Here is an 8694-nt window from a genome sequence, read left to right as displayed (position 1 = left end):
CATCTCCGGCACCTTTTCATATTCATTGTCCGTTCATTATTTAAGTAGGAATCCCCCGCCCCCGCCCCTCTGAGCATCCTCCAGGGCTGGAATCACCCCGCCAGCTGGCTTTCCTAGGGGGTCCTGCAGGTTGGGAGGGGTATTTGCTAGGGATAGGAGGGGACGTGGTTTACTTGCTAATTCGCTCCGGCTCTGCTTGCTTTCGCCCGCCCCGCCGGCACTGTGTCGCTGAAACGAACTTCCCTCGGTTCCTGGCTCCCCACCCCGCCCCTGTCCCTCGCAGGGTCTCCCGGAATAAGGCCCTGCAGGCTAATGTCAACCCGGTCCGGGAGCCCGCTCAGGAAGGCGAGCTGCTCTTCGCTTAGCGCAGGCAATAGCGACCTACTCCGGATTGATTCTCGCGCGCGCTGGGCGCGTGATCAGAGTGATTTCTGTGGGTCTTATTGGGGGGGGGATATTAGATTTTTTTCAGAGCCTAGAGCAAATTTGCAACTTGAAAGTGAGTTTAAATGTGGGCCAGGTTTCCTGGAAGGGAACGGGGGCGTTAATCACAGATACAGCTTTTGCATTATCCCTTCCACTCTCCGTAATGACTGAGCCAGCCCTGGGGTTGTCTGTACCTGCAAATGACTAGAAGGGGAGGGGTGTCCCCAGAAACCTGGTCTGTCTCCTACTCTGATCTGCATTCCTCAGCACACCACCTGGAAAACACCCCCCCCCCCCCCGCGCAGCCCGGGGGGAGTCTGTGTGCCCGCATAGCCTTCCACTTAATGGGCACTTTATTTTATTTAACTTTCTTGTGTTTCTTTTCTAGCCTCCAGACAAGCTGTTCCAGTCAGCTGCCTCCCTCGGCTTCCTGGCCCCTCGGGGAGGGGGACTCCGCCCCAAAGTTCTTAAAAAATCTATCCGCTTCAAGTTTTTTTTGTATCATTTTCGCCTACTGATTCCCCCCCTCCGGTAATGCCCCCCCGGGGGGGGGGGGGTTGTGTCAGCCTGAGCCCAGCCAGCCCTGGATGACTTTTCATAGCTCGTGGCTGTGTGCAGCCCCTTATTGGAATTAGTGGTCAGACTCCTCATTTCCCACAGCTATAAAAGGTCCTGAACTCAATTAATGGCTAATAATTATACAGCCCACTCGGCTGCAGCCGTCATTAGCATGGGAGTCGAAAGCGGGGGGGGGGGGGGGGGGATCGGCATGTAAACGAAGGTGACTTACTAAATACTCAGCAATGTTCACGGCAGTCGCCCCGTGTAAATAGAGGGCGAAATAAGGTTGCCCTGTTCTGTCTCCGTCAATTGGCCCCGCTGTATTGATAACCCAGAAGAAAGGAACCTGACACCGTTTACACGCGGTCCATGGGGGCTGACTCCTCCTTGTGTCCTCCTCGCTCCCGGACTTTGAAGCCACCGTTGTTTGATTAGGAATCGCTGCTCATCAGAATTAATTAGGAGCAATATTCCCACCTCCACCTTCAGCCCCATCCCCACCCCCTTGGTGCTGTCTCAGGAGAATTCGCTCCCTGCTCTGCGCAGACAAACAAGGCTTGAAACTAAAAGCCATGCCGGCGTTTTCCCTCTTCCCCACGTGTCTTCAGAGAAACCGGCTGGGTGCAGCCTGGAGGTGCGTTTAGAAAAAAACTAGGAGGAGGAGGGAGGTGACTTTTCAGGAGGAAAGATCTGCACGAACCTCCCTTTAATAATTGTTGTGGGATTTTACTTTTTTTTTTTTTGCAGGATAGTAAATTAAATCTGCTCGCAGTAGCGTTTAAACCTCCTCTTCTCCCCCCTAACTTAATTAAACTCCCCCTCTTGGGTTGCAAACCTCTCCGGTGCCCGCTTTGCTGACTATTAAAAATGGATCTACATTTTTTTTTAATTTCGGACAAATGGAAAGAGAGAAGGTGTCGCTCTCCCTTTACAGAATTAATTTTTGAACGGATGGAGATTTTCTGAGTCCCTGCCTGTCCTGTCCATGCACTGAACATGCACCTTTGAAATAGGTGGAGAGTTTTCGCTACTGTTAAGCAAACAGGGACATTAAATGGAACGGTTTGCTATGGTAGAGAGGATGTATGTCAGTAGGGAAACATATTTTTTTCCTCAAAATGGGTTTTGTTTGCTAAATTATTATCATACACAGGCCCTTCAGAAAAGAACTCAGAACTGCTAGCAGATGTAGGTAACAACCTCTCCTAGCAGAGAAGAATTTTCTTTTTCCATTATAAAACGGTGTAATGGTGTATAACCTCTCACTTGCTTTTTGATGTAATTTAGCAAGCCCTTCCCCCGCCCCTCTCGCCACACAACGTTTTAATCAAATTTCACAAAGCATTTAGCAACTTGGTTTTCATACAGAAAGGATGGGGATTAATTAGCTGGTGCAGGCATCATGCAAAAACCAATTTGATTTCCAGGATGGCATTTTAAGACACTTGAGCCTACTACTCTCCAAAATGGTTTTAACCCTCTGATATGGAGGCTTGAATGATTCTTTGGATCCTTTTCGCAGCCCGTTGTTTTGAGGTTCCTACTAGTATTCTACTGTGGACCAGCTAACGGTAGATTTGCACAATGGACTGCAACGAATTTCAATGAATTCTTAACTTAATCGTGCTTCTTTCAAAGAAACACTTAAATACAGATTGTTATGGCACATTTTCAGAGCCCCAAGGGAACCCGTATTTTTTTCCTGGAAATTAATAAACTGTACTGAAATTAGTGTGGGAATCAAAATATATTTGATCGTTTAAAAAACGAGCAAGAAAATACTGTGCTTTAGAAAAACACGTGCAGTAGGAGAAATATATTTCGATTTCATTAGCCCGATGAAATCGGTATTTTCCCTCCGATTTCATTTCTAATTTTCTCAGGAAAAATGTCTGAAGAATTCTCGTTGCTTTGGGTCTCCCGGCCCCCCCCGTACAAAAGACCAACAAGAATCCTCTCTCCATCTCCTTCAATAAGGAATGATGTTTCCGACGCAGCTGTTTAAGGGCGTTTGGGTAAACAATATTTTTCCAAATGAATATGCAAATGAACATCTTTAATCAAGGAAGGAGCCATTACAGTTTATTAGGAAAATAACACGCCTTTAAGTGAAGTAGCATAAATGTTTGCCTGATTCTATAAAGCATTTCCTCGTAACAGTTCCCTTAGAAGGTATTTCAGCCTCTCTGCTTTTTCACTTCATATCCCCCCCACCCCCCATCACACACACACTCTTAATACCACCATTAAAATAAAGAGAGGGGACTAAGGGCTCTGGGCAAAAAAGGCAAACACCTTCCCCAGCAGAACCCTTTGGCAAACCGGGAGCGAAGAGCGCAGAACTTTAAATCCGGATTTATCTCCCTGCGTTCCAATGTCACTGGTGTTTTTGAACCGGAGCGTTTGCAAATCGGTTTGTGTGGCCAGCAGCGAATCCCTTGAACTAATCTCTCTCCCTTCATATACATGCCGGGTCCTGAGTTCTGGCTTCCCCGGCTCTCTCCACAGTCCCCCCCCCCCCCCCCCCGTGCCTACACACCAACGGGGCTTTCAAGCAAGGGCTGAAGGATACGGAAAAGTCTGGGCGTGAGAATGGGGGGTGCAGGGAAAACGCCCCTGGCTTGCGCGGGTCCAGGCCTCTCTTAATGACAAGGTGGCTGTTGTGTGTGTTGTTTCCTTCGTTCATTGAGGCAGATTAAAGGGCGGGGGGGGGGGGACGTGTGACATTCTTGCGGTCTAATCCGTGGCTCCCCCCCCCCGCCCCATGTGCCAAGGGGCGTTTACGTGTTTTTTGGGGGGAGAAAAAAATAATTCTCAGAGTAATCTCCCTACAGAAACAATCGGCGTTTGTGCCGAAATCCTCGGGAGGAGACAGCAGCGGCTCCGCCATCCTCTCCTAGCCCTTTTAAGCTGCTTCCCGACTTGAGAAGGGAGAGGCGACCTCCTGTTTTGACAAGCTGCCGGGGGCGCAAAAAAACCCCACCCCGAAAGCCGCTGCCCCAATCGGGCTGGCGGGGAGGGGGGGAGGGAGGTCAAGCCAGGATCCTGGCCGCAAAGTGTCGCCTGCAGCGCCGCTTCGAAGTCCAGTGCCGAAAGTCCAGCCCAGTTCGAACCCCTCCAGTAGCCCCCTTCGAGCCCCGGCGCGCGCGCGTGTGGACACTCGCCCCGGCTGGATTCGGACTCGGGTGGAAAGAGGGGTGGCGGCAGAGCCTAAGAAAGTCTTCACGTGGCCATCTCGCCCCGGCTGGTTTCTGGGTGCCTGGCAGACACCTCCCCAGCTTCCTCCTGCCCCCGGTTGTACCGCCTGGGCCAAAAGCGAGTCTCCGAGGCAGAAGGTGCGCTCCTCTCCCCGCCTCCGGGGCTTTCGTTTCTCCCAAAGGCCCGAGTTTCCCGGGGAGGAACGCGAGTCGGATCCTGCCCCGGGGCGCGGGGAATAGCTTTGCCCAAGCCTGAAACCTGCTGCGGGCATGCACCCAGCTTGCCCATGGGGATCCGGGCGAGCGACTGTGGCACCCCCAGCGCTGGGCAGGGATTCTCTGTATCCTGCTCAGCCACGCACCCGCCCAGTCTGCGTCCTCTGAAATCGGTGTAAAAGGGCACCGAGCTCGCCGGGGGAGCGGGGCGTCCGGCTGCGGGGAGAACACACGGTTATTCATTGGGCTAACCTTGCCAGGCCAGGCGGCCACATGTGACTCCCTTCCCCAGCAGACTAGCAAGGAATAGGGGACACCCCCCCCCACACACACACAGATCCGTGAAAGCGATACGAATTCAAACAGGTGCAAAACGGGATCAGATGGATTCCTTTGTACAATCCAACACCCGGTCCTGCGTCTGCTCTCCTCTGCCCGGGGAGGTCGGGCTTTTGACAGCCAGCCGCAGAATCGGCATGCAAGAGGGCTACAGAGCTTTCTTCTTTTTTCATAGTTTGGAGCTCGGGATTTGCTACGCCCCAGCTTTGGGTCGTTAGTCCGATTTCTCCCCCCTCCACCCGAGGTCAAGTCTGAAATGCAGCAAAACACGCCGTGCTCTGTGCGGGCGAACACACCAGGGACTAGGGGAAGGCATGCGAGAGCGTACACAAGCAGGCTGCGAGCCGGCTGTACTTGCGCAGCGAATCGAACTATAACCTAGAAGGAGCGCCGTGTAAACGGACATCACGCCTCGATTTTTTTTTATAAGAATGATACACTCGAAATATGTTTGACTTAAAACAAATTGTTCCCTGGAACAAAAGCGATGGGGGGTCTTGTGACCCAATCCGGAAAGCACACTTCGCATTTTTAACACAATTTTAATAATTTCAGAATGTGTACACGCACTAAACTTGGGGATTAGTTCTTGTTTTTTTAAAAAAATTCCTCCCGCAATTCCTCCTTTCACAAATGCTCTTGGATAAATTCGATGTCAGTTTTGTACCTGTTGTGGGGTTTTTTTTTTCGGACTGGGAGGGAGAGGGAGGGAAAACTGCACCCCCCGTTTCCACACGGGATATTTCCTTTTTTGTAAATTATTGTCGGTCAGATGGACAGGGGGAGGAGGAAGGGCTGGGGGACCCTGAAGAGAAATCCGTTTGATCTTGGTTACAACATTTAAATAGTGCACGGATCACATTCACTACAGGAGCGTTGTAAATACAAGGACAAGGAAAGAAATCGTTCCCCAGTCAAGCTAAAGGCTACTCCCAGCCTCTTTGCTTCTTAATTCGCAGCCCACCAGCTCGTTTGCTTTGCAGTTTCATTTCCTGCTTAATTTGTAATGAATAAATAAAATTAATGCTTTCAGAAAACAGGTCGGCGAGTCCCCCGTGCTGTCTAGGAATCTGTCCCGAGAAAACCCTCAAGGCCAGGCCAGTCGGGTACAGCGGTTAGGGGAAGGTAGCTGCTGTGTTGTTTCTGGAAGGAACACACCTCTAGGTATCCGGGATGCTACACTTTTGGCAATCGAAAGATTTATGGTTAAGAGTTGCGAAGCCAAGGAACAGGCTTTCCAGTGACACCTTTGTGCAATCGGTGTTAATTGAGGTTCTTGCATTCTAGCCGGCTTTATAGGGAAATAGTATGTGTGTTGGGGGGGGGGGGGTATATAAAATCCTTAGGATTCTGCTGTGCTCTCTTCCCAGGTGAAAGTGATCTCTGACCGTTTCGAGTAGATTAAGCTCTTGCTACGCACCTGAGGGTCCCTTCACTCAGCCAGACAGCTGGAGTCTAGCACAGTTGTTAAATGTGTCAGCTAACAGAAGCACGGTCTGCCGTTTGCGGCTCCCTGGATTGAAAAGTTAGCTGGTTCTATTTCATGCATGTGCGTTGTAATGCTCGTCTTGCTAAGGAGTCAGTGCACGATACGCCTTGTAGATTCGACCGCCAGCCAAGAATGACTTGCACGCAGAATTATTATTTTTTTTAAAACAACCCCGCGTGCAATTAGCAACCCTATGCGGCGAGAAATTTCATTTAAAATTATTCCGCTGTTCTTCCTCCAATCCTCGTGTCAATTGGGCTGCACGCTTATATCAATATTTGTTCAATCGGATTTTTTTTAAATGCCATTCGGAAAAAAATGGACGGGGGTCTCCCCTCCCCACGGCTGTTTTGCGGACACAATGAATGGCCAGTAAGGTGGAGGAGAAAATAACTACGAGCAGTTAGTTTAACCCAGACTAAACCCAGACATTTAGTTTATTGCCAGCTCATTTTAGGGGCGTGGAAGATACCTAGAGCCTGGCTAGGAAATAGTTCAACCGCTTTGAAACGACAGATCAACAGTGGCAACATTTCAGCGCCCCCCACAATGAGGGTTTCAACCCTTCGGGTCCACACAAGGACTAAATATTGATACATTTGCAAGCGAGCGATCCACAGTGGGAATGTCAGCGCTTTTGGCGACCCAGGCTTGGAAGTTGCCCTATATTTACATTTTTTAAAATGGTCTCCTTTTCCCTCCCCATCTATTACTAAATAAGTAGGGCCCTGCTTCCCTCTGCAATTAAAGCGCGCGTCGAGGAGAGGAAACCCAATAATTAGCCAGACTAATTCCACCCCCCCTTCCACCTGCAGTGCAAAAGTTCAGCTGGCAGAATGGGTTCCAGGAGCAAGCCCGAAGCTCTGGCTAACTTTTCGCTTTGTTTTTGGCTTGCCCTGGAGTGGGAGGCCTCTGGTCGCCGGATCCCTATGTGGCTCGGCACATCCGAGGATTTCTACCCCTTCCCAGTCCGCTTATGTTCCTGAATGTTTATGAAGTCGCTCTCCCTCCATATTAATCTCATTAAATCCTACCTTTCAACCTTCTTCCGTGACCATCTGACCTGGCCACTTGAAGGAAAATAGCGCTTTCTCCGCAGTCAAAGGCAGCCCATCAATCACCGGGCTATTTACTCTTCGCTCCTTTCTTCAAAGAGGGGCTGTCTGAGCTGTCGCTGCCTCCGCTTCCGGGGATCACGGACAACTCCAAGGTCTGGGCAGCGCTCGCTGGGCAGAAGCAGGGTTTTTAATTTTCCCGAGGAGGCGAGCGCTATTGTTACGGGGCGTCCGGGGTCTGGCTCTGCGTTGGGACCTGCAAGGCAAAAGCAGGAGACTGCTCCGAATCAGGGTCTTTGCTCCTCCGCAGACCCCCTTCGGCGGGTAGGGGATGGGGAAAGCAAAGCATCTCTCAGTCCAGGGAGGGACAACCTAGGAACGGGATGGACCAGTCCAGACAGAAGGTCGAGATTCCCCCCCCCAAAGTGTGTGGAGGAGTGGGTGAGAGAAAGAAACGCATAGAAACGATCTGGGATCTTTCTGAAATCCACACTCAGCTACCTGCTAGAGCTTTGAAGCAAAGGCACAAATGGAGATGGGAACAGATGTTTCTCTTTAATACACCCCTGCATTCTAATTCCCAGCCTCCTTTAAAAACACCGGCGAGCTGAGTTTGGTACCGTTTAACCTATTATTTGGTCTTAATTAATTGTCGAAAAAAGAGAGCGGAAACATACAAACCATGCCAAATAATACAGATTAAGTGTGATTGCATCAGGTGCTAAACGCAGCCGCCCTGTGCTAATCACCCAAACACAATTCCAATTCCCCTATTAGCAAGAGCAAGGTTACCTCTCTATTTAACAGGTAACATGCTGGCCCTGTGTAAATGTGTACACTGAATTTAAGAAAGGACGTTGCTAGCCACAAGTGCCACACATACACACACGCCAAACCCGGAAAAGGTATCAAAACGGGGGTTGTTTTCAATGTTTCCTGAAAATGTGCACACCTCAGAATTTAGAAATGCAAATAGTAAAGACAATTCTTCCAACGGTCTTGCAAAAAAAAAAAAAAAAAAAAAAAAAGCCTCGTGAAAACCATTGCACGACGACGTGGTGCAAATCCCAAATCATGTTTTTAAATAACCACGCAACTACTCCGAATCAAAGGGAGGGGAGAAGAATTGCACACAACTCTTTTTGCGCGTCTAAAGAAAAGTTATAGGAATTTTCTTTAAAAAAAAAATCATTTTTAAAAAATGCCTAAAAAAGCATGTTTTAAATACTCGCCATTCGCAAAGCACACCCTCCCCCCATCTCCGTGCCATACCATTGCTATGAAAGAAGAGTAATAATTAATAATAAATAATCACCTCTTTCTAGGATGGGACCTTGATCCTTAAATATTGTCCGGTGGGGAAGGTCGGTGTGCAAAGGGTTAGGCGCGGAGAGGGTTGATTTTTCTTAAA

General features: G+C 49.5%; 1 long non-coding RNA gene across 3 annotated transcripts; it reads right to left on the bottom strand.

Moving 5' to 3' along the window:
• Window positions 1–3001: 3001 nt before the first annotated feature.
• LOC106732127 (uncharacterized) lies at window positions 3002–8592 on the bottom strand. Of its 3 annotated transcripts, none has more exons than XR_016347807.1 (3): window positions 8556–8592; window positions 7263–7539; window positions 3002–4616 (listed from the first exon to the last, which is right to left on the bottom strand). It is a non-coding gene; the product is annotated as an uncharacterized LOC106732127 (long non-coding RNA). The 3 variants fall into 3 exon arrangements; XR_016347806.1 differs by lacking the exon at window positions 8556–8592 and adding an exon at window positions 8236–8541; XR_016347808.1 differs by lacking the exon at window positions 8556–8592 and adding an exon at window positions 7785–8199.
• Window positions 8593–8694: the final 102 nt, after the last annotated feature.

The sequence above is a fragment of the Pelodiscus sinensis genome, chromosome 24 (assembly GCF_052426305.1).
Source record: "Pelodiscus sinensis isolate ZL-2025 chromosome 24, ASM5242630v1, whole genome shotgun sequence".
In the NCBI taxonomy this organism is placed as follows: Eukaryota; Metazoa; Chordata; order Testudines; family Trionychidae; genus Pelodiscus; species Pelodiscus sinensis.
This window is presented reverse-complemented; position numbering and strand designations above follow the sequence as displayed.